General features: G+C 42.4%; 2 long non-coding RNA genes across 2 annotated transcripts; one reads left to right on the forward strand and one right to left on the reverse strand.

Moving 5' to 3' along the window:
- Positions 1 to 592: 592 nt before the first annotated feature.
- Positions 593 to 13,901, forward strand: LOC121514563. The gene is made up of 3 exons (XR_005992312.1): positions 593 to 672; positions 3,936 to 4,081; positions 13,785 to 13,901. It is a non-coding gene; the product is annotated as an uncharacterized LOC121514563 (long non-coding RNA).
- Positions 13,902 to 16,978: 3,077 nt separating this feature from the next.
- LOC121515376 lies at positions 16,979 to 19,186 on the reverse strand. Its single transcript, XR_005992366.1, has 3 exons — positions 18,895 to 19,186; positions 18,441 to 18,541; positions 16,979 to 17,841 (listed from the first exon to the last, which is right to left on the reverse strand). It is a non-coding gene; the product is annotated as an uncharacterized LOC121515376 (long non-coding RNA).
- Between the last annotated feature and the right edge of the window lie 6,167 nt (positions 19,187 to 25,353).

The following is a 25,353-nucleotide window of genomic DNA, read 5'->3' on the forward strand; positions in this document are numbered from 1 at the left end:
TGAAGCATTAGGCTTTAGCATCCCCACTGTAGCATCAGGCTGTAGCATCCCCACTGTAGCATCAGGCTTTAGCATCCCCACTGAAGCATCAGGCTTTAGCATCCCCACTGAAGCATCAGGCTTTAGCATCCCCACTGTAGCATCAGGCTTTAGCATCCCCACTGTAGCACCACTGAAGCATTAGCATCACTAACAAGGCACGAAGGCAAGATGGCGCCAGCGTGTGTGGCTGGCCGTCTGCTACGTCTGTTGCTTCTTCACTGCTCAGTGTTTTTGTTGTTTTTATCCATTGACACTGCAGAATGTCAGAGATTTAGGTGCGTCTGATCAAAGCGGACAGAAAACTTTGCCCCCGCTATTTGCGGGGATCCCGCCTCGCCTGTACAGGGCCTCGGCTCTACCTTTTCGGCGGGAGCGTCCCCGTCGCCGCGGCAGACGCGGCGGTCGGCTGGTGAAGCGGAGGCTCTGGCTGTTACGCTCTTCGTCCATTTCCCGGACAGGACATGGATTATTTCCCTCCTTTCGCGGTGCCCCGGCGCTTCCTAGACCCCATCAACGTCTGCCTGGTACCTGTCACCGCTCTCCCGCCAGGATTGGCCTTCATCTTGAGGGATTTCTTCAGCTCCCGTGCCCTGGATTCCCTCTGTGTGACGGAGACTTGGATCGGTGTCGGTGAGTGCAGTGCTCCGGTCAAACTTTTACCTGTTCTTATTTTAACTCCCCGCGGACGTCGGGTCGTGGCGGAGGAAGGCGACTGTATATAAAAATGATTTTAAATTCATCCTCATTTTCCTGCTTTGAGGTAACTTTGTTTGAGGTGGGTCGCTCTGACCCGGTGCTGTGCGCTGTCATTTACCGACCCCCCAAATACAGTAAGGCCTTTGTAAATGACTTTTCTAGTCTTCTGGCTGAAATAATGCCAAAGTATGATCGTGCCCTTTTTCTTGGGGATTTTAATCTTCATGTGTGTTGCCCTGATAAGCCGTTGGTGAAGGACTTTTTAAGCCTTATTGACTCTTTTAATTTGGTGCAGTGTGTTTCTGGTCCTACTCGTGAACATGGACACACATTAGACCTCGTCCTCTCTCATGGTTTATCTGTGTTTAACTTGGAGATCTGTGACCATGTGATTTCTGCTCATATGCCTGTATTGTCTGAAGTTGCTTTCTGCTGTGCTGTTGTTAAATCTGCCGCCCCTGGTCAGAGACGCCGGATTGTTAACTCTTGTGCTGCCGGTCAGTTCTCTGTGGCTTTTGATCATCTTTGTGTCTGCTCTGCCTCTGCCAGCACAGAGGAGCTCAGCTCCTGGTTTGACTCCTCCTGTGGAACCATACTGGACTCTGTGGCTCCAATAAAAACTGGCAGCCCAAGGCTAAACCTGAGCCCTGGTTTAATGATGACTCTAGACGGGAGTGCCGCAAAGCTAAGCGAAGGTGGAAGAAGGACAGGTTGCAGGTTTCTTTCCAAATTCTAAAGGACTGTTGGAGCTGCTACCAGAACACTGTTAAAGAGACTAAAAGAGAATATCGGTCGAACCTCATTGAGTCCAATCGTCATAACCCGCATGTGTTATTTAAAACCACTGACACTGTTCTCTAAAAGCCCCACAGCCTGTCAGCTTGGAGGCATCTCCTGAAATGTGCAATAGCTTCCTGCACTTTTTTATTGATAAGGTTGCTACTGCAAGGTCTCTCATCTCAGCTCCTGCATCTGACCCCTCTGATCCTGTTCCTTGCTCTGCAGCTTTTGATAAGTTTGAGCCTGTGTCTCTGTCGTTTTTAGAAGATCTGCTTGCCCATATTAAGCCTTCAGGTTCTCCCTGTGATGCTGTCTCTCCTAGACTTTTTAAAGAGGTTTCCCTAGTATAGGACAGTCAGTTCTGGCTATCATAAACAGCAGTCTGTCTTCTGGTGTTGTTCCTTTAAGTTTTAAACATGCAGTGGTGCAGCCTCTACTTAAGAAACCTGGCCTTGATCGCAGTGTGCTGGCCAGGTTTAGGCCTATCTCCAAGCTCCCTTTTATTTCAAACATTTTGGAGAAAGTTTTCATGTTCAGATAAAGTCATTTCTGGATGAGCATGAGGTCCTGGAGGTCTTTCAGTCCGGCTTTAAAACTCTCCATAGCACCGAGTCAGCTTTATTAAGAGTTTTTAATGACATCCTCTTGCCAAATGATTCTGGTGACCATGTAATTCTTGTCCTGTTGGACCTAACCGCAGCCTTTGACACTGTGGACCACTACACCCTAGTGGCTCAGCTACGCCACCTAGTGGGTATATGTGGTACTGCGCTTGAGTGGTTCAAGTCATATCTGGCTGACAGAAGTATGTCTGTAAGCTTTGGAAATTCAGAGTCCAGCACTGCTCCTCTGCCGTATGGGGTTCCACAGGGGTCGATTTTAGGGCCCCTGCTTTTCTCTTTGTACTTACTGCCCCTGGGCTCCATCCTGAGAAAGCATGGCATTTCTTTCCATTGTTATGCTGACGGCGGTCAGATATACGTGCCGCTGAAAAAGAAAAATGCTTTCTCTCTCTCACCACTCCTGGCATGTCTTGAAGACATCAAAGCCTGGATGGCTTTGACCTTTTTAAATTTTAATGAGAATAAAACAGAAGTGATGGTGTTTGGTCCCAGTGGCCCTTGTGTATCCTCTCCTGTTGACTTGGGCCCTTTGGCTGATTATCTTCAGCCAACAGTGTCAAACTTGGGTTTTAAGATGGACAATAATTTTAAGCTGGAGCGTCAAATTAGCTCTGTAGTGAAGTCCAGCTTTTTTCAGACTAGGCAGTTGGCAAAGGTGAAGCCTTTTCACACACAACAGCACTTTGAAACAGTAATCCATGCCTCTATCACATCTCGGCTGGATTACTGTAATGCACTTTATTTTGGAGTCAGTCAGTCCTCCCTTGCACGTCTCCAGTTGGTGCAAAACGCAGCCGCTCGCCTCTTAACTGGAGTACGTAAGAGGGAGCACATTACTCCCACCCTGTCCTCCCTCCACTGGCTGCCTGTGCACTTTAGAGTCCATTTTAAGATTCTTTTATTTGTTTTTAAATCTTTGAATGGTCTGGCCCCGTCCTACCTCTCTGAGCTCCTTCACCCCTACGCTCCTGCTCAGTGCCTCAGGTCAGCTGATCTGCTTCTCCGCTGCTCCTGGAGGTACCGAGGTCAAAACGGAAGCTCAGAGGGGATAGAGCTTTTTCTATCGCTGCTCCCAAATTGTGGACCGAGCTTCCCTCCCACATTAAACAGGCATCCTCACTGTCCATTTTTAAAACTTGTCTTAAAACCCATTTTTATTCCTTGGCTTTCAACCCCCGATGAGACTCTGCTCCTGTTTTAGTGTTTTATGGTTTGTTTTTAGTTATTGTTTTATTGTTCTTAAATTTTTTTTTTTTTAAAAGACAATGAAACGATTATTTTAGTGTTTATACCTATTCATTGTTTTAATTGTTTTATCCCTGCATTGTTTTGTCAACTTATGTACAGCACTTTGTTTCAGCTGTGGTTGTTTTAAAGTGCTTTATAAATAAAGTTGAGTTGAGTTGACAATGTAGCATCACCACTGTAGCATCACTTCTGTAACATCCCCACTGTAGGATCACTACTGTATCATCAGCACTGTAGTGTCAGGCTGTAGCATTACCATTGTAGCATCATCACTGTAGCATCACCACTGTAGCATTACCATTGTAGCATCATCACTGTAGCATCACCACTGTAGCATCAGCTTGCAACATAACAAAACTGAAGTAAGCGAAAGGGTGTCTGAAGACTCTCTGAATGCACTGTATTTGTTGTTGATTTACTTTGCTGTGTCCGTTTATGTCCACTACAGTGCCTTCATCTAAACAGTGAAGACTTTCTGAATGCACTGTTTCTGTGTTTCCTAGTTTATCGACCATTAACAGATGCATTCTTACCCAACACCTCCAGGACTATCAGGACTGTTTCATGCTGAGGAGGGAGAGGAATCACCAGAACCATCACACTCACCTGTGGACGTCGGCTGCACCAATCAGAGGAGAGATCTCAGAGATGCTCCCAGTTATGAGCTGGCGTTAATATATTTCATTATGGAGGTGAGAAATGTGTTTCATTATCTCCCTGCAATATGATATGAAGGCTTACACGTTCTGAAGGATGTGTGAAACGACTTTATGTAATTAGAAACGATTTATTCTGGGCAGCATGTGCAGATATGGATCTGTGAACCCTAATTCAACACGGCTGCTAATACTGCCACTTTAATGTTATTACTAGAGGCTTTAAAGTCCAATAAAGAGCCGCTTCTTTCTCTTTCATTTGCTTTATCTAACCAGACGCTGACGTCTGGAGATAATGGACTTTAATTTCTGTCGCAGCCGGGGCGTACAAGTAAAAGAGGAAAACTTTATCAGAAAACTTTTTTAAATATTTTATTTTCTTGACATAACTTTGAAATTATTGAAGGAGAGTTCATCAGCTCTTATCTCCTGGAACAATATTTTTATGGTGTTGAAGCTTAATGTACCAAAAAGAGCTGGTCATGGTTCAGTTTGAGGAGGAAAAGTATCAGAGCAGCACGGACAGGAGCGTGGAAACTTCGGAAAGCTTAGAGTCAACACATCTCTTTAATCGATCTTTGTATCATCATGCTTTATGCTTTACCACCTCTGCTTTCAAAACCATGACATTTCTCCTCTGAGCATGCAGCGCTGTGGAAAAGTGTTCAGTTCTTTTTCTTTTGCATATCAGAGAAAACTTGAGTAAATACAAACACAGTTTTTAATGAGGATTTCATGTATTAATCTTCAGGTACACTTCTGCAGGCCTGCCCACAGAACTGACTAACCCCTGATAAACCGAGACAATGACCCCTGATAAACCCAGAGATTGACCCCTGATAAACCCAGAGAATGACCCCTGATAAACCTAGAGAATGACCCCTGATAAACCCAGAGAATGACCCATGATAAACCAAGAGAATGGACCCCGATAAACCCAAAGATAGGACCCTGATAAACCCAGAGAATGACCCCTGATAAACCAGAGAATGGCCCCTGAAAAACCCAAAGATAGGACCCTGATAAACCCAGAGAATGACCCCTGAAAAACCCAAAGAATTGACCCTGACAAACCCAGAGAATGGCCCCTGATAAACAAGAGAATGGCCCCTGATAAACCCAGAGAATGGCCCCTGATAAACCCAGAGATTGACCCCTGATGAACTCAGAGAATGGCCCCTGATAAACCCAGAGAACAGCGCCTGATAAACCTAGAGAATGACCCCTGATAAACCCAGAGAATGACCCCTAATAAACCCAGAGAACAGCGCCTGATAAACCTAGAGAATGGCCCCTGATAAACCTAGAGAATGGACCCTGATAAACCCAGAGATTGACCCCTGATGAACTCAGAGAATGGCCCCTGATAAACCCAGAGAATGGCCACTAATAAACCCAGAAAACGGCCCCTGATAAACCCAGAGAATGGCCCCTGATAAACCCAGAGAATGACCCCTGATAAACCAGAGAATGGCCCCTGATAAACCCAGAGAATGACCCCTGATGAACTCAGAGAATGGCCCCTGATAAACCCAGAGAACAGCGCCTGATAAACCTAGAGAATGGCCCCATATAAACCCGGAGAATGGACCCTGAAAAACCTAGAGAATGACCCCTGATAAACCCAGAGAATGGCCCCTGATAAACCCAGAGAATGGCCCCTGATAAACCCAGAGAATGGACCCTGATAAACCCAGAGAATGGACCCTGATAAACCCAGAGAATGGCCCCTGAAAAACCCAGAGAATGGACCCTGATAAACCCAGAGAATGACCCCTGATAAACCCAGAGAATGACCCCTGATAAACCCAGAGAATGACCCCTGATAAACCCAGAGAATGACCCCTGATAAACCCAGAGAATGGCCCCTGATAAACCCAGAGAATGACCCCTGATAAACCCAGAGAATGACCCCTGATAAACCCAGAGAATGGCCCCTGATAAACCCAGAGATTGACCCCTGATGAACTCAGAGAATGGCCCCTGATAAACCCAGAGAACAGCGCTTGATAAACCTAGAGAATGACCCCTGATAAACCCAGAGAATGACCCCTGATAAACCCAGAGAATGGACCCTGATAAACCCAGAGAATGGACCCTGAAAAACCCAAAGAATGGACCCTGATAAACCCAGAGAATGACCCCTGAAAAACCCAAAGAATTGACCCTGACAAACCCAGAGAATGGCCCCTGATAAACCAGAGAATGGCCCCTGATAAACCCAGAGAATGGCCACTAATAAACACAGAAATCGGCCCCTGAAAAACCTAGAGAATGACCCCTGATAAACCCAGAGAATGGCCCCTGATAAACCCCGAGAATGGCCCCTGATAAACCCAGAGAATGACCCCTGATAAACCCAGAGAATGACCCCTGATAAACCCAGAGAATGGCCCCTGATAAACCCAGAGAATGGCCCCTGATAAACCCAGAGAATGGCCCCTGATAAACCCAGAGATTGACCCCTGATGAACTCAGAGAATGGCCCCTGATAAACCCAGAGAACAGCGCCTGATAAACCTAGAGAATGGCCCCTGATAAACCTAGAGAATGGACCCTGATAAACCCAGAGAATGACCCCTGATAAACCCAGAGAATGGACCCTGATAAACCCAGAGAATGACCCCTGATAAACCAGAGAATGGCCCCTGAAAAACCCAAAGAATGGACCCTGATAAACCCAGAGAATGGCCCCTGACAAACCCAGAGAATGGCCCCTGATAAACCAGAGAATGGCCCCTGATAAACCCAGAGAATGGCCACTAATAAACACAGAAATCGGCCCCTGATAAACCCAGAGAATGGCCCCTGATAAACCCAGAGAATGACCCCTGATAAACCCAGAGAATGGCCCCTGATAAACCCAGAGATTGACCCCTGATGAACTCAGAGAATGGCCCCAGATAAACCCAGAGAACAGTGCCTGATAAACCTGGAGAATGGCCCCAGATAAACCCAGAGAATGGACCCTGATAAACCTAGAGAATGACCCCTGATAAACCCAGAGAATGACCCCTGATAAACCCAGAGAATGGCCCCTGATAAACCCAGAGAATGACCCCTGATAAACCCAGAGAATGACCCCTGATAAACCCAGAGAATGGCCCCTGATAAACCCAGAGAATGGCCCCTGATAAACCCAGAGAATGACCCCTGATAAACCCGGAGAATGGACCCTGATAAACCCAGAGAATTACCCCTGATAAACCCAGAGAATGGACCCTGATAAACTCAGAGAATGACCCCTGATAAACCAGAGAATGGCCCCTGAAAAACCCAGAGAATGGACCCTGATAAACCAGAGAATGGACCCTGATAAACCAGAGAATGGCCCCTGATAAACCCAGAAAACGGCCCCTGATAAACCCAGAGAATGGACCCTAATAAACCCAGAGAATGGACCCTGATAAACCCAGAGAATGGCCCCTGATAAACCCAGAGAATGGCCCCTGATAAACCCAGAGAATGGACCCTGATAAACCCAGCGACTCGACCCTCAAAAACCCAGAGAATGACCCCTGATAAACCTAGAGAATGACCCCTGATAAACCCAGAGAATGACCCCTAATAAACCCAGAGATCAGCACCTGATAAACCTAGAGAATGACCCCTGATAAACCCAGAGAATGACCCCTGATAAACCCAGAGAATGACCCCTGATAAACCCAGAGATCAGCACCTGATAAACCTAGAGAATGACCCCTGATAAACCCAGAGAATGACCCCTGATAAACCCCGAGAATGGCCCCTGATTAACCCAGAGAATGACCCCTGATAAACCCAGAGAATGACCCCTGATAAACCCAGAGAATGGACCATTAATGCCCATTTTTCCCTCTCTAAGCTTTTTTTTTGCCACCTTTAACTCATTTCTCTCACTCTTAATCATTATTATTTCCACACCAAAACCAGTTTTGCCACATTTAGCCAATTTTTACCATTTTTGACCTTTTTGATTACTTGACCTAAGAAATTTTGCCACTTTTAACAGCTGTTCACCATGTTCACCACTCATTTGGCCATTTTAGGCATTTTTTAACCACTTTAGGTCAATATCTGCCCCTTGAAATTAATTTTTGCCACTTGTCATGGTTTTTCACCATTTTTACCACCCATTTTTGACACTTCTTTCCTTGCTGCTTGGCCCTTTGTCGTAAACCTGTTTTTGCCACTTTTTAGCATTTTTGCCACTCTTTAATCACTTTCGACACGTATTACTGCCAAATTTTGTTACTTTTAACCCATTTTTTCCAATTTTCCTCTTTTTTGCAATTATTTTATCATTGATGAGATGATGGATGGGCTGTTTTTCCAGTTCTTTCTAGTTTCTTCTCTGGTATCCTGACATCTGTGCTCATCATGGCTTAGCTATAAAGTCTGACATTATTTTCCTAATGGTGTAGTTCAGTTTGCCCATCCATTTTGTTAATATTACAAATAAAAAGGTATTTATGTTTTGAGAAAAATTGTTTACAGTTTGAAAATACTCTATTGTACTACAGCATGAATAAATAAAATCATTTTTGCCGCTTTGATTAGAGCGGTTATTAGAAGAAAGTCAGACAGCGCTCCCCTTGGTCCCCTGTTGTGGACGGCCTAGCCCCGATGTTAAAAAGTCTTTTCCCTCAAACCCTAACAGCTGGTTGTTCCAGCCTTGGCAGAAACAACTGTGAGTGAGTCTTTCATATCATCGTGGAGGAATGCTGGCGCACCCTCTTTGCAGGATTGCTTTAATTCAGCCATATTGGAGGGTTTTCCAGCATGAACGGCCTGTTTAAGGTCACACCACAACATCTCAATCAGATTTAAGTCCAGACTTTGACGAGACCACTTCAGAACCTTCATTTAGTTTTTGTTAGCCCATTGGTCTGATGTTCTTCTGATGAATGTTAGTTTTACTCCAGATGTAACAGGACCCACACCTTCCAAAGCTTCTTTCTGGCCAGTCCACAGAATATTTTATCATTGATGAGATGATGGATGGGCTGTTTTCCAGTTCTTTCTAGTTTCTTCTCTGGTATCCTGACATCTGTGCTCATCATGGCTTAGCTATAAAGTCTGACATTATTTTCCTAATGGTGTAGTTCAGTTTGCCCATCCATTTTGTTAATATTACAAATAAAAAGGTATTTATGTTTTGAGAAAAATTGTTTAGCAGTTGATTTTTTCCTGTGGATAATGGCTCTCAGCATGGTTGAATGGAGTCCTAAAGCCTTAGAAATGGCTGGCCACTCCTGGGAAGGTTCAGCACTGTTTACAGTTTTCCTCTGTTATGGATAATGGCTATCAGCATGGTTGAATGGAGTCCTAAAGTCTTACAAATGGCTGGCCACTCCTGGGAATGCTTTAATTCAGCCATATTGGAGGGTTTTCCAGCATGAACGGCCTGTTTAAGGTCACACCACAACATCTCAATCAGATTTAAGTCCAGCCACTCCTGGGAAGGTTCAGACCACCCTTCATTTAGTTTTTGTTAGCCCATTGGTCTGATGTTCTTCTGATGAATGTTAGTTTTACTCCAGATGTAACAGGACCCACACCTTCCAAAGCTTCTTTCTGGCCAGTCCACAGAATATTTTCCCTTAAGGCTTTTGGATCATCTGGATGTTTTTGGTTGCCCAGTCTCTTTCTGATGTTTAAGTCATGAACTTTGACCTTATCTGAGTCAGTGAGGCCTCCTAGGACCTCCTGGATGATTCGTCCATGTTATCTTGGAGTCACGTTGGTAGACCGGCCACTCCTGGGAAGGTTCAGCACTGTTCACAGTTTTCCCCTGTTGTGGATAATGGCTCTCAGCATGGTTGAATGGAGTCCTAAAGCCTTAGAAATGGCTGGCCACTCCTGGGAAGGTTCAGCACTGTTTACAGTTTTCCTCTGTTATGGATAATGGCTATCAGCATGGTTGAATGGAGTCCTAAAGTCTTACAAATGGCTGGCCACTCCTGGGAAGGTTCAGCACTGTTCACAGTTTTCCTCTGTTGTGGATAATGGCTCTCAGCATGGTTGTATGGAGTCCTAAAGCCTTAGAAATGTCCAGCCACTCCTGGGAAGGTTCAGCACTGTTCACAGTTTTCCCCTGTTGTGGATAATGGCTCTCAGCATGGTTGTATGGAGTCCTAAAGCCTTAGAAATGTCCAGCCACTCCTGGGAAGGTTCAGCACTGTTCACAGTTTTCCTCTGTTATGGATAATGGCTATCAGCATGGTTGAAAACCCAAAGCTGCCACTCCTGGGAAGGTTCAGCACTGTTCACAGTTTTCCTCTGTTATGGATAATGGCTATCAGCATGGTTGAATGGAGTCCTAAAGCCTTAGAAATGGCTGGCCACTCCTGGGAAGGTTCAGCACTGTTTACAGTTTTCCTCTGTTATGGATAATCCTCAGCATGGTTGTAATAAGCCTTAGAAATGTCCAGCCACTCCTGTAGCAGCATGACAGCTTTTTTATTGCTCTGCCCCCTAAACTGAACCTGTGGCAGCTTAAAGTACCCAGCCATTGACAGCCTGAACCTCTCCGCCGGGTGTCAGCGGTATCAACACGCCGAGTCCCTGACAGGTTTAAGCCTGCTTCACTTTGACAGATTCTATTTTAAGGTTTCTGGATTCAGCAGGTCTGGGTGTGGATACTTTCTCCCCATTAATATAATAAATCTCTATTCAACAGCAGGGACACATAGCCAGTGGTTTAAGGCCTTTTCCCAGCCTCCACAGGCTCTGCTCATCCAGTACTGATCCAAACATTTCCTCCAGCTCCATTTAAAACCCAAAGCTGTCCCAAATCCTCAGTTAATAATGAATTTTTCTGATTCAGATAAAGCTTTTAAGTCTCTTCCTTTGGCTATCTTATGTTTTCAGCTGTGGGCCAAAGCTCACACCAACCTCACAGGCTGCCTGTCCAACTTTAAACAAATGCAGAGCACACCTCACATCATGAAACTGTGCTAGCATGCTAATTAGCTTATTTTACTGCTAACTACATGAACTATGGGTGACTTTTGATGAAAAATGACTTGAGATGGAACAAAGATGAAGAACAGTCAGACATTCTCTTTGTTTCTGGGAGGATCCACGCGCTCACTTAATCCTGCAATAGAAACTTTATACCTACAGTTAGTTTTGCTCTGATTCAGATAAAGTTAGGTAAAGTTCTTCCTTTGGCTATCTTATGTTTTCGCTGTGGGCCAAAGCTCACACCAACCTCACAGGCTGCCTGTCCAACTTTAAACAAATGCAGAGCACACCTCACATCATGAAACTGTGCTAGCATGCTAATTAGCTTATTTTACTGCTAACTACATGAACTATGGGTGACTTTTGATGAAAAATGACTTGAGATGGAACAAAGATGAAGAACAAAAACACAGAAAAATATCCTTCAAAATAAAAGCACATCAGAGACTTTCTGCCACATTTTTCATCCCTGCAGACATCAGAAAATCTCTAAAAATGGCTTTGTGATACACTTTTGGGTCCTGATCCACTAATCAAGAGCCTAGGGCCCAGAGGGCACTCAACCAGGTTCTGTCTGATAGATGGGTACCCTAGAGGGCGCTATCACATTTATCTACTAGACAGGCTTCCTGCACCGCTTTCCACATTATTAAGCAAATGAAATTTTTCTCTTATTTTCCAAAATATTAGTGCAAATGACAGGGTATTTTTCAAGTCATCAGCCGTTAGAGCATAATTCAAATGTTTTTGAACAAACTTCATAATGATAACCATTATTTTAAAAAAAATTAAAACCTCAAAATGCACTGTTCCACATTATTAAGCAGGCCACAGGTTTCAGCAATATGGGAAAGAAAAAGGATCTCTGCTGCTGAAAAGTGTCAAATAGTGTAATGCCTTGGACAAGGAATGAAAACATGAGATATTTCAAGAAAACTTAATCGTGATCATCGTACTGTGAAGAAATTTGTGGCTGATTCAGAGCACAGATGGGTTCATGCAGATAAAGGCATAATGAGGAAGGTTTCTGATGGACAAATTCATCAGATTAAGAGAGCAGATGCTAAAATACCATTACAAAGCAGCAAACAGGTATTTGAAGCTGCTGGTGCCTCTGGAGTCCCACCAACCTCAAGGTGTAGGATCCTCTAGAGGCTTGCAGTTGTGTCAACCTACTATTCGCCCCCCCCCTAACCAATGCCCACAAGCAGAAATGGTTGCAGTGGGCCCAGAAATACATGAAGACTCATTTTCAAACTGTCTTGTTGACTGATGAGTGCCATGCAACCCTGGATGGTGCGGATGGAGGAGTAGTGGATGGTTGGTGGATGGCCACCATGTCCCAACAAGGCTGTGACGTCAGCAAGGAGGGGGTGGAGTCAGGAGAGAGCTGGTAGGGTCCCTGAAGGTGTGAAAATGACCTTGGCAAAGTATATAAAGTTTCTGACTGACCACTTTCTTCCATGGTACAAAAAGAAGAACTGTGCCTTCTGTAGCAAAATGATCTTCATGCATGACAAAGCACCATCTCATGCTGCAGAGAATCCCTCTGTGTCATTGGCTGCTATGGGCATAAAAGGAGAGAAACTCATGGTGTGGCCCCCATCCTCCCCTGACCTTTAACCCTGTTGAGAACCTTTGGAGCATCTTCAAGCTAAAGATCTATGAGGGTGGGAGGCAGTTCACATCAAAACAGCAGCTCTGGGAGGATATTCTGACATCCTGCTAAGAAATTCAAGCAGAAACTCTCCAAAAACTCACAAGTTCAATGGATGCAAGAATAGTGAAGGTGATATCAAAGAAGGGCTCCTATGTTAACAAGGAGCTTGGCCTGTTAAGATGTTTTTGATTGAAATAGCTTTGATTTCAGTAAATATGACCTCCTAATGCTGCAAATTTAACACATGACCATTTTCAGTTCTTTACAACCTATAAAATATTTTAAAAATCTGCCGTGCTTAATAATGTAGAACAGTGCATTTGAGGTTTTTATATTTAAAAATAACAGTTGTCATTATGAAGTTTGTTCAAAAACATTTGAATTATGCTATAATGGCTGATGACTCGAAAAATACTCTGTCATTTGCATTAATATTTAGGAAAATAAGAGAAAAATGTCATTTGCATAATAATGTGGAAAGCGGTGTAATTATTTTCATATTTTATTGTTTTTGCCGTCTATTACTACCAGAGTTGTCACGAAGAATTAACATGCCTTTTGTTGTGATTGTTGTGATATCCTGTCCTTTTTCTACATGTGAATGTTTACCTTTTTATTATTGTTGATCATTACAATAACTTTCGGTTTTTACATCAGGTCCCAGGAATCTCCACTGACTTTCTTTGGATATACATTAGTGTGTCATCAGAGTACAGTGGCAGTCTCTGTCACTGGTGTATTCTGTACATGAAGCTGCCTTTTTAACGTTTTTTATTAAATACTAAAACACAGGAGATGAAGTCGTTCTTTTTATTTAAACTTGGACAGATTTTTTAAAAAGTTTCCATATTTTGGCTGCCCTCAGTAGACCTTATCATATTGTATCTTATCTTATCTTATCTTTAGAGGAAGTAGATGTTTAAGTTTTTATGAGGAACTGAACCCCCTACAGACACACAATAAGCCAAGAGCTGCTTGTTAACAGTGTGTGAAATGAACCCCACATAATTTAGTCCAAACGAATTCTTCCATGAATGTGTTTATGCTCTTCTTCAGAGGAACCCTCTGTCTGTGTGTCTTTAGTTGATTCCCTTCAAAAACCCTTCACTTTGAACCTCTGCTCTCCATCAGGTTGAATCCTAAAAAGCTGCTGCGTGACTCACGAATCTCAGATTGAGAAGAGACAGAACAAAGCGTGTTTCATGGAGGGCTGAAACCAACACGTCCAGAGAAAAGACAACACATGAACCCTCCGGCTCCGCTCTAATCTCCCCGAGTCGCTCAGATCAGCGGGTTCAGGATTCTCCACCTTCAGCCAGTCTCTTCACCTCTGAAGTCTGCAGCCCGCTGCCTGATAAACCCGGCAGGGATCAGGACTCACCGGTCAGTAAATTTCCTCTAAATATAAGAAGCAGGTGGGCATGGGAAAGTTCACACCTGTAGAGTCTCACCGTCTAAAATCCTGTTATTACAGCTGGAAACATGGCAGTGAGTTAGGACAGGGCAAGATCAGTCTATCAAATAAAGGAGGCCATGCATCGTTTCTACAGAAATGACTACCACAATTATTTCTGGAGTTAGTGTCTAATAAATCCATCTCTACACATTCAGTTTTTCCCTGCATGTTTATATCAATAAAGCCAAACACTCACAAAGGAGTTCAGCCAGCAGTTTTGACCATCAGTCAAAGTCCAGGCCTCACAAGAGTATAGTAGGACCAAGGACTAAAAAACTCTGACTTCCGTCTGCATGCTGAGATACCAGGAATGCCACACTGTCTTGCTCAGTGAACCCATCATGCACAAGTCCAAGTCTGCAGTTGATTTCAGCCTCACAGTCGGCAGACTGATGGATTACGCTGCCAAGGTAGCTCAGTGGGTAGAGCAGGCATGGGATTGATTCCTGGTTTCTGCACTACAACCCTATTCTTTCTGCCCATATTTTCTGTCCATCTGTACCATTTGAAACATGCCCAAGAAAACAATTTAAAAAGAAGCTATGCTATAAAAGAGGAGGCTGGGGTGGATGAGGTAAAGCTTTAGTCTATAAAGGAGGAGGCTGGGGTGGAGGAGGTGAAGCTACAGCAGCAGCATGGTGCTTTAGCATCAATCCAGACTGGGATTAGTGAGAAGGACATCATTACTACAAGTGTAGACATTTCTGTCTACAACGTATTTATTGAAAAACTGTTGTGATCTTAGTTATCATAGTGATTTTGCAGGGCATACATAATAACAATAACATCTTGAATTTATATAGCGCCTTTCAAGAAACCCAAGGACGCTTTACAGTAACACATATACATGGACAAACTATGTGAGGGGTAGGATGAGTGTAAGGGGTGGTTTAGTGAAGACTGTAGGCTGTGGTGAACAGGTGGTGCTTGAGACGTTTTTTGAAATGTCCAGAGATGGAGCGCTTCGGATGTCTGCAGGAAGAGTGTTCCAGAGGGTGGGAGCTGCAGCACTGAAGGCTCTGTCTCCATAGGTTCAGAGTTTGGTTTTGGGCATGGAAAGTAGGCCGGTGTCTGAAGATCGAAGGTTACAAGATGGTGTGTATGGATGGAGGAGATCAGAAAGGTACTGGGGAGCCAGAGCATGATGAGATTTGTATGTGAGGAGGAGGACTTTGTAGTTGAAACGGGACTTGATAGGGAGCCAGTGGAGGTGGATGAGGGTCGGAGTGATGTGTTGCCAGGGTCTAGTGCGGGTGAGAACTCTAGCTGCAGAGTTTTGGACGTACTGAAGCCTGTCCAGGGTTTTGCTGGGAACTCCAGACAGGACTCCATTACAGTAGTCCAGGCGGGAGGTTATGAAAGCATGAATGAGTGTTTCAGCCACAGCTACATGTGTCTTTTTATCATCTGGGCCTTTATTGTGTCTGCTTTTTTCTAATGAATGACCTGCTAACATCTGTCTTTTCCTTTATAACAGTTTCGTATTTTTTCAGTTTGTCTTTAAATGTGTAAAATCTAAGTTAAGTGGTATATCGTAGCAAACATTCCCCCTGAAGATTCCTCTCTGTGTCTGTAATTAGGCTGTTATTCTGATTTTCTCTGTGCTTAATGTGACAGCCACACATGAACAAGATAAAGATTTCTCCCCTAAAGCGTCTGGAAGAATAATAATAATAATGATTATCATCATTAGAAATTTTAGTGTTGAGTTTCCCTGCAGAGAATTTAATCTGACAGCTTCTTCTGGGAGCAGAAACAAGTGACAGACAGAAAAAAATACTCCTCTCTGAATCACACAGCTCTGACTGTGATTATGATTACAGCAGCAGCTTGTTTTAACAGGATGAGCTGCAGATACAGTGAGCTGTGACTGCCCTCTGCTGGCTGTGAAGTTAAATCACATACAGCTAAACTTATCTGCACTATTATAATACATGTTTTATATTAATTTGTGATTTTTAAAATTAAAAATATGAGAATAGATTTTTTTAAGAGTCACATTAAAAACATTTATACAGAGAGTCAGCCTGTGAGTATCACCAAATGGTCAGTACTTTCTTTATTATCAATAGTGTATCCTCATATTTGTAAAGCTAGGACTTCAAAGACATTTGTAAGTAGTAAGATACAACCCCAGTTCCAAAAAAGTTGGGACACTGTGTGAAATGTGCATTAAACATAAACAACATATCAGAGGATAAACTGAGACATTTTAACATTTCGTGAAACATATTAGCTAATTTTGAATTTGATGGCAGCAACACGTCTCAAAAAAGTAAAGACAGGTCCATGTTTACCAGTGTGTAGCATCTCCTCTTCTTTAAGAACAGTCTGTAAACATCTGTGAAGTGAGGAGACCAGCTGATGGAGAGGAATGTTGTCCATAGGCACTAATGCAACCCCATACCATCAGAGATGCAGGCTTTAGAACTGAGCCAGGAGAACAAGCTGGATGCTCCCTCTCCTCTTTAGTCCACAGGACACGGTGTCTGTGGTTTCCTCTGACCACAGAACAGTTTTCCATGTTTCCTCTGACCACAGAACAGTTTTCCATGTTTCCTCAGTCCATGTTAAATGAGCTTTGGTCCAGAGAAGACGGCGCTGTTTCTGGATCCTGTTCACATATGGCTTCTTCTCTCCATCATCCAGCTTTAACTGTCATTGGTGGATGGCACGGCCAACTGTGTTGACAGCCAATGATTTCTGGAATGTTCCTGAGCCCATGCAGTGATTTCAGTACAGAATCATGCCTGTTTTTAGTGCGGTGGCCCCTGAGGGCCCCTTCAGCCTTGCCCTTTACTCTCAGAGATTTCTCCAGATTCTCTGAATCTTTTGGGGATATTATGGACTGTAGATGGAGGGAGAGTCAGAGTCTTGAGGAACATTTTTCGGAAATTGTTCCACAATTTTTAGTTACATTTTTTCACAGATTGGTGAACCTCTGTCCATCTTTACTTCTGAGAGACTCTGCCTCTCTAAAATGCTTCTTTAATACCCAGTCATGCTAGTGATCAGTTGGAAATTAACCTAATAAGCTGCAAAATCCTCTTCCAGCTGTTTTTTATCAGCTTATTTTTATTTTTAGGTCCTGAGATGGGACATTGATTGACATTAACATTGATTTTCATGCATTTTCATTTTTCTGGGGAGTCAAATTTTTAGAAAAACACACACATTTGTTCCTTTGGGCAGAAATTGGCCACCTCACCAAAACTGCTGTAAAAATATGATACATTAATATTTTTACCCACTTTAAACAAGTCAGTCTTGTAGAACTACTTCAGCCTGAAATACACAAATCAAATAATGATGATATTTTAGAAATTTTAACCCTTTCAATGCCAGTATGGTTCCATAACCCCCCGTTTTTTTTATTGAAAAAACTGTTACTGCTGGAAACTAAGTTAAGTTTATATTTGTGTAAATCGTGGAAATATTTGTGGATCTTTTGGATATATTTGTGGATCTGAAAAACATGTGTAAATTGTGGATATATATTTGTGCATAATTTTGAGACAAATCTCTCCCCATAGACATCCGCTTCTACACACGATTTCCTTCACAAGAGGTTTTTCAGGCATTCTTGGAAGCTATTCAGCTATCAGCATCTCTTGTTTATCGGTCAAAAGCACAGAAAAAGGCGGAATATCTTGTCTCACTTCCCCCAGCCCACAGCGCAGGTTACAGTTAATTGATGAATTTTTCCTGTAGTGTTGTCTTGTCACTGCAGGCCTGAAAGAGAAAATGAAAAATTGTAATAATTCCATAGTATTGTTTCATGTCTATAAAATGTGCTAAATAAATTGTATGACTTAAACAATAGAAAATTTATCATCAGTGTTTAACACTTCATTTAAACATGTAAAACCTTTTTAAAAAGTTGAGATGGTGCATGGAGATTATTTTTCACTAATGATACTTAATGTACATATTTCTGATGTTTCTGTGCCTTTTTTATAATTTCAAGTTCTAAGGCACTTCTTGTATAACTGCCTTGAGATACACACATAGTGTACATGTGAAGATTTAATTATATGTGCTAACTGATGTGAAAGTTTGATGGGTTGAGATAGTAAACTTAATGCGCATTGTGTCATCCATTTGCGAAATGACAATTCCAAAACAAAAGCGTTATAATGGCCATTCATCACTTTACTTAAAACTTCAAATTGGTTGCACAAAAACAGTAGCAGATGGTGTGACAGTGCAACAATAATGACCCTAACCTGTGTATGATTCGTAAAGCGTTGACTTGCACACACTCCTGGCAGATGGCTTAGGTTACGTTTCCAGTTATAATAATAGGGTTTTGCACAATGTTGCACAGTTACCTGTATCCGTGGTTGATGCCCTGTTTGTACCGGTCACTGATGATGGTACAGCCTTGACCTTCATCATGCTGTAATGTGCACAAATACACCAGACAGTATGTCTGTATTAAAAAAGAACACAACAAGAAGATTATTTAAATAAAACCTTTCAGCTGTGATGGTTGATTAATCAGTTTGAGTAGTTTTTAGCTGGAGAAAGAAAAACTGATATATCAGTGTCTTAAATGTGAATTAGAACTAAATATCGTTTAGCTAGGAGTAAAATAAGAAATTTAATGATGTCCTCTAAGACTTTTAGATCCAGTGCTTAACATTTTCCATCATAATAAATATTTTAAAACAGTTGACTATTAATCAGTTTGTTGAGAAAGCAGTGGCTATTTAATCAACCGTGGAAATAGCAGATAGATAGCCCTGAAATACTGGCTGCTTATCAAATATGGAACAGGCTTACTGTGACTCTGCCCAGTTATTCCACTGAAAACTGATGCTAGCCCCGGTGTGGTCTTCCTCTGTGAAGTTCCGGCTTCATACGAAGGTACCGTGAGGAACATTGAAGTCCGGACCTTTGTCATGGCGAATAAGCTGAATCCACTTTCTTCTCTCAGCCAAATCACTGGGGGAGCCGTGAAAACGTTAAATAATGCTGGCGCTGTTTGTTAGATGTGCAGAAAGGCACACTGCAGTCACACTTTGACTTAGCTTGAGCCATTCGTTAGCTCGCTAGCCAGAAGTCGTCCAAAACACAACGCGGACCGCTTCCGGGTCACCAAACCCGTCTATGCTCTCTACGGAGACAGCAACACTGCCGCCCAGCGGCGCTGTACCGCACACGTGAATATCTATATATAATATCCACCTGTGTGTGTGAATCTCTTCGAAAACTGCCAGATGTTTGTCTCAAAAATAAATGCGCGTGCCGGTTGATCCACAAACGCACTTTCAACAATTCACAAGCAGAATTGAAGACTTGCAAATGATAAATGCACACACAAAGTTAAAAAACACATTTGTAAATCATGGATATATATTTGTGCATAATTTTGAGACAAATCTCTCCCCATAGAAAACGGGATACTGCGTATACATGGCACAGTATCCCGTTTTCTTTTGGAGTTCTCCAGGTAGCAAAAACGGGTTTCTCAAAAACAGGATACTGTAATATCCCGGTTTCTGCAGGTGTATACATGAACAGGATACTCAAGTCCATGTAAACGCAGTCAATGTTAAAACGGCTTGCCATAGAGTCGGGAATCCCCTCACTGTGATGACGTCACTCTCTAAGGTCCTCTTTTGGGGAAATCCCCTTTTCTTTGAGGCTTGGATGATTTCATGTTTGACATCAAATCCATTTTCACCGGTTAGGCGTTGTTCATTCTGAAATTGCAGCGATAAATCTCATAGTGAAAATAAACTGTCTTTTCAAAATGAGTCAGAACAAAGACAAAATCACGACTACAAGGCAGGAAATGCAAAAATTTCATGAAAACAAAATGTTTACAGGAAATTTCAGAATGAGTCAAAACAAAGAAACAATCACGCCTACAAGGCAGGAAATGCAAAGGATGATAATACAGCTGTTAAAGCGGCAGGAGGCGCTGGTAGATGAACTAGCTGAAAAGGAAGCTAGAGTCCAGGAGACTTCCAGCGTAAATGAGGCCCTCAGAGCAGACCATGAGAAATTAAAGCAGGTGAATGAGACCCTCAGAGCTGAGCTCAAAGAGAGCCGAGCTGAAACTGAGATGGTTCAGAAGCTAGCTCAGACCCTCAACAACCATGCAGAGGAGGGCTTTAAAACAGTTAAGGTAAATGAACGCTGGGGGCATATGTCTAGGCACACTGAGGAACATAACAAGGCTGAAGACGATCATCTGAACGCCAAGCTTGAAAAAGCCCTGATTCAGCTGGCACAGTCAGAAAAATCCAAGAAAAACCTGGAGAAAGATTGGGAAAGGGAACGAGATGCCTGGGAACAGAGGGTGGACAAATTAGAGGAAGAATGTAAAAAACTGAAGAAGGAGAAAAGTAAAAGCAATCTAAAGACTGAATCAGGACACATGACCCAAACAACCAAAGACGATGAAAGGCTGAATTATCTGGAGAAAGCTGCCCTAGAGTCAACAATCGAACAATTACAGAGGGATCTTAAAAAATTAAGACAACCAGCTGATTTCAAAAGAGAGATTGATGCTTTAAAGGGCAAAATTGAGACATTAGAAAAGAATAAAGCATCTGTCAGTCACCAGCTCAGATCTTCTCAATGTGAGAATAAAGAAATGGTGAAAGATCTGAAAAATGCCAGATGCAAAAGTCTTTATCTGGAGGACAAAATTAAAAAAATCTCTTCAGACTATGAGCACCTCAAAGAAAACCATGCCGCCCAAACAGAGCGACTAGAAAAAGTCAAAAAAGGACTACAGGCAAACTCAAACCAAGTGTTTTTCCTGAAGCAAAAAATCACCAATCTGACAATTCACAAAGAAAACATGAAAAAGAACCAAGAAAAGGACAAGGAAGAAATCAAGAGGCTGACCACCGAGCTGAACAATGTCGAAGCAGAAATAGCGTCAATCAACTCCCATATAACCAACGGGCCATATAACGGCGTCAACAGCAAAGGTGCAAGCATTCAAAGACTGGAACAAGGCCGACTCCAACAGCAAAGAGTACCTCAGTCAACCCAAATTTACAGGCCAGTAGAAAAACAAGCCAGCACTACAGTCCAAGCTGCAAAACCAGCTGCCAAAATGCCAGGAGGTGTGCACCAGAAAGACTGTGGAAAACTAAAGCCGGAGAAGAGTCAAACCAATCTAGAGGCTGAATGTAGACGCGTGTCCAAAGCAATCAAAGACAAAGAAAGACAGGAACAACTGGAGAAAGAATGGGAAGAGGTGCTGCAGCTACCTAAAAAGCTCAACGTCGACAGCAAAGGTGCAAATGTTCAAAGACTGGAACAAGGCCGACTCCAACAGCAAAGAGTACCTCAGTCAACCCACAGTTTCCTGATCTCTGAGAGCAATGAGCAGCATTCAGAGATTAGCCAGCTGGGGGAAGACAATGGGAAGCTAGAACAGGAGCTAGCTGAAGAACAGCAGCAGGAAGCAGCGTCTCAGAGCAAGTTCAGATTCCCAAAGTTTTCCAAATTCGCTGGCTGGTGGAAAAAAAAGCCAGCACCACAGTCATAGCTGCAAAAACAGCTCTAAGTCCTCGCACGTAAATTTAACCACCACCGGGACGCGGCATCCTTTCCTCATTACTTGAAGAGGACAGGACCGTTAGTGGTGCAGCGGTGAGTGAGGACTAACAGGTCGGACCAAACCCATGCTGTCTGACTGGAGCAGCCTCCAGTGAAAATCACCATTAGACCGCTGAAGCCTAAAACGATGTGTTTTTTAAACTTGTCTGAAACTTTTAGACAGATTTGCCTGCAGCCTCCAGCAGCTGTAGAAGCTCTGTATGGAGGACAGAGAGCGTGCTTCTGTAGTAAAAGTCGGATTGATTACAAAGTCATGTCCAAGTCCAGGCTGAAGCAGCATGTAGCTGGACAATGACACGGTGAAATGGTTGAGAAACACTACGTGACAGGAGTACGGTGGCCGAGAAGTCTCACACGAATGCAAATTCAAAAACGCTTTGCAAAAAGAAAAAACACGACGACATTTGAGAAAAACACAAATACAAAAACTTACTGCAGTGCATGAATACAAACACTCAGCGCCACGCAAGGATACATAAACTTGGCACAGCGCGGAGGCAACTCGATTCCACAACAGCTCAAAAATACAACAACTTGGTGCAGCAGATGCAAATAAAAACTGACAACACAACGGAAGTGGGGCCGTTATTAGGGACGGACCTGATAGTCTGCTATTAGCTCCGTTAGCAATAAAGTTACGTACCACAACTCAAACTTACTGAGTAATTAAAGTAAGTAAACACTGCTCGTTCGTTCGCCTTGTCCCAGCTGTCAAGCTGTCATTTGGCGAGAGGCGGGGTACACCCTGGACTGATCGCCAGTCAATCACAGGGCTGATATATGGAGAGACAACACATAGAGACAGACAACCAGACACGCTCACATTCACACCTATGGGCAATTTAGAGAGATCAATTAACCTAATGAGCATGTTTTTGGTGGTGGGAGAAAGCCGGAGTACCCAGAGAGGACCGGGGAGAACATGCAAACTCCGCACAGAAAGGCCCTGACCGGGAAGCGAACCAGCAACCTTCTTGCTGTGAGGCAACGGCGCTAACCACTGTGCCGCCGTGCCGTCCGTAGTGGTGTTGTACGTAACTTTAGCGGAGCTAGCGGAGCCGTTAGCAGGCTTAGCAGGTCCGTCCCTAATAACGGCCCCACTTCCGTTGTGTTGTGAGTTTTTATTTGCATCTGCTGCACCAAGTTGTTGTATTTTTGTGCTGTTATGGAATCTGGTTGCCTCCGCGCTGTGCCAAGTTTATTTAATAACCAATAAAATATTGTAATTATTAATTAATCAAGACCTTTAATTAATTAACAAGAACAGTAATTGTAAACCAATCTCATTTCTAAAGGGGGTGAGTCCTAACAGGGACTCCATTTCTCACGGCTTAATAAAAATTGATTTCCCAAACAACCACTGTATTTTGAAGTTTTATTATCAAATCTCAAAATGACTGCATAAATCACGGGGTTATATGAATATAATGTGTTTATTCATTCACTAAGCCCGACTTCCTGTCAGCCTCCGGTTGACAGAAACGGAGCCTCTGCCTGCCAAGCTATCTGTCAATCAAATGAGATGCGCCAATCAGCTTTCATTCTAAATATAAGCCAGATGATCATGGTACAAAAAAATTCACCCCCCGTAGGGAGCACAATAAGACACTAGCTAATGAGACACGTTTGGTGTTTTGAACCAGGCTGTAAACCAGTTTATTTCGTGTGTCAAAACCAGCTGTTTAACACGTGCAGACGGGACTAAAAGTGTCTGTAACATCAGAAGTGCTGCATCCATTCCCTGAGAGGGGTGTTGTCAGGGGCGGAGTCAGACAGCTAATTACCATTTAAAGCCGCAGACACAGAAAGGGCTCGTTCTGAGAAGGGCCGAAACAGAAGAGTTTTTAGACACACAAAAATCCAATACTAGATTGTTTTTTAGCAACAAACTCCACATGTGTGTTTTGGGGACCTCTGGGACCAATATAAACTTGTCTTAAAAGGGTCAAATATGTCTCCTTTAAGAAAAACATACATAAAACATGAAAAGGATGATTTTTTTGTAAACCATGATAAAAAAAAGACACTTTAATGCTTTCATGATGTGCATAAAATCTCTGCCGCTGCAAAAAATGATTTATCAAACTGGTATTTTGTCGCATTTCAAGTTAAAGAAATATTGCAACTTCTGTGATTTGAAAATTGCAGCAGGCCATACTGTGATTTAATCTAATTTGTGGTTAATTTCCCAACCCTACAAGAAACCAGTATGAGATGATTTGAGCTTTGGGACATGGTGCATTATCCTGCTGAAGCAAGTGAGTCTCATTTTAAGCACTAGCTCCATGGACCAGAGTCACTTCGTTTGGAAGCTACAGTTCTGCAGATTTATGCAATCATGCACAGTTCAGTCAGTGCAATGTATTAGAGAGTGATCCCTTATGATGGTTACTAAATTGTGAAGTAAGATGGGCTGTGGAATTTTCTTGTGTCAAATAAAGGGAGGAGGAATGGAGTAGTTTGTTAAGAAACGTGAATTTATTGCAAAAAATAATCAAAGATGACAAATATATTCATGAAAACCAAATGCTGCCAAATCAGCCTAACTAAAGTATAACTAAGATGGGGGTCAATCAGGAGCAGGGTCCTTCAGCCTCTCCTCTCCAGCTCCCACGGAGGCACTGATGAGTCTAGTTTTTATAAGCATGAGAACACCGGGCCCAGGTGTCTACCTCTCTCTACTTTCCAGCATTGATAGTTCCCTTCCAGATGTTAGAGCTGCCCACGCCATAGGCACTAATGCAACCCCATACCATCAGAGATGCAGGCTTTAGAGCTGAGCCAGGAGAACAAGCTGGATGCTCCCTCTCCTCTTTAGTCCACAGGACACGGCATCTGTGGTTAGCAATGATGATAAATGATTTTGAGATTTAAAAAGCCAAATTGAAAAGTTAAAAAGTTCAAAATCTGAGATAAAAAAGTCAAACCCATTAGTTCAAAAGATCAAAACACAAAACTAGATGTTAAAATAATGCTTCTGAAAGGCAAATATATATAAAAAAGAAAGTCACAGTCATATTTTTAAGCCAAAAATATGGCTTTAAATTGAAAATGGCGCAACTAAAAGGTAAAAGTATGATATCAATGTCGAAATAATAAATTGAAAAGGTCAGAATATTAAATTGAAAAGTCAAAATAATTAATTGAAAAGGTCAAAATTTGAGATAAAAAGTGAAAATAATAAATTTACAGTTTAGATATGAGATAAAAAGTCATAATCATAAATTGAAAATGGTCAAAATATGAAATAAAAGTCCAAATAATAGATTGTGCTCTGCAAAATTGAAAATATGAAATGACACACAAATTAATCTGTTTTTTTCCCCACATTTCTAGTTATTAATTAGTTTAGTTAGTTATATATATTATATATATAATATAATATATTATATACATTATATATTATATGTCTGCTCTTTTTTCATATTATATATATATATATATATATATATATATATATATATATATTATAGTTAGTTAGTATTAGTTAGTATACTTCTTTAGTAATTTTTTCTCTTTATTTTTTCACATCTTTATGACTTTAGAGTATTTCATATCATCAAGGTTAAGTTTACATTTTTATACTGGAGGAAATCTGCAGACCTCATGTTTTAGGGCCAGTTATAATAAGAACATGACATGACCTTGTGGGCCAAG

Source organism: Cheilinus undulatus, linkage group 9 (genome assembly GCF_018320785.1).
Source record: "Cheilinus undulatus linkage group 9, ASM1832078v1, whole genome shotgun sequence".
NCBI lineage: Eukaryota > Metazoa > Chordata > Actinopteri > Labriformes > Labridae > Cheilinus > Cheilinus undulatus.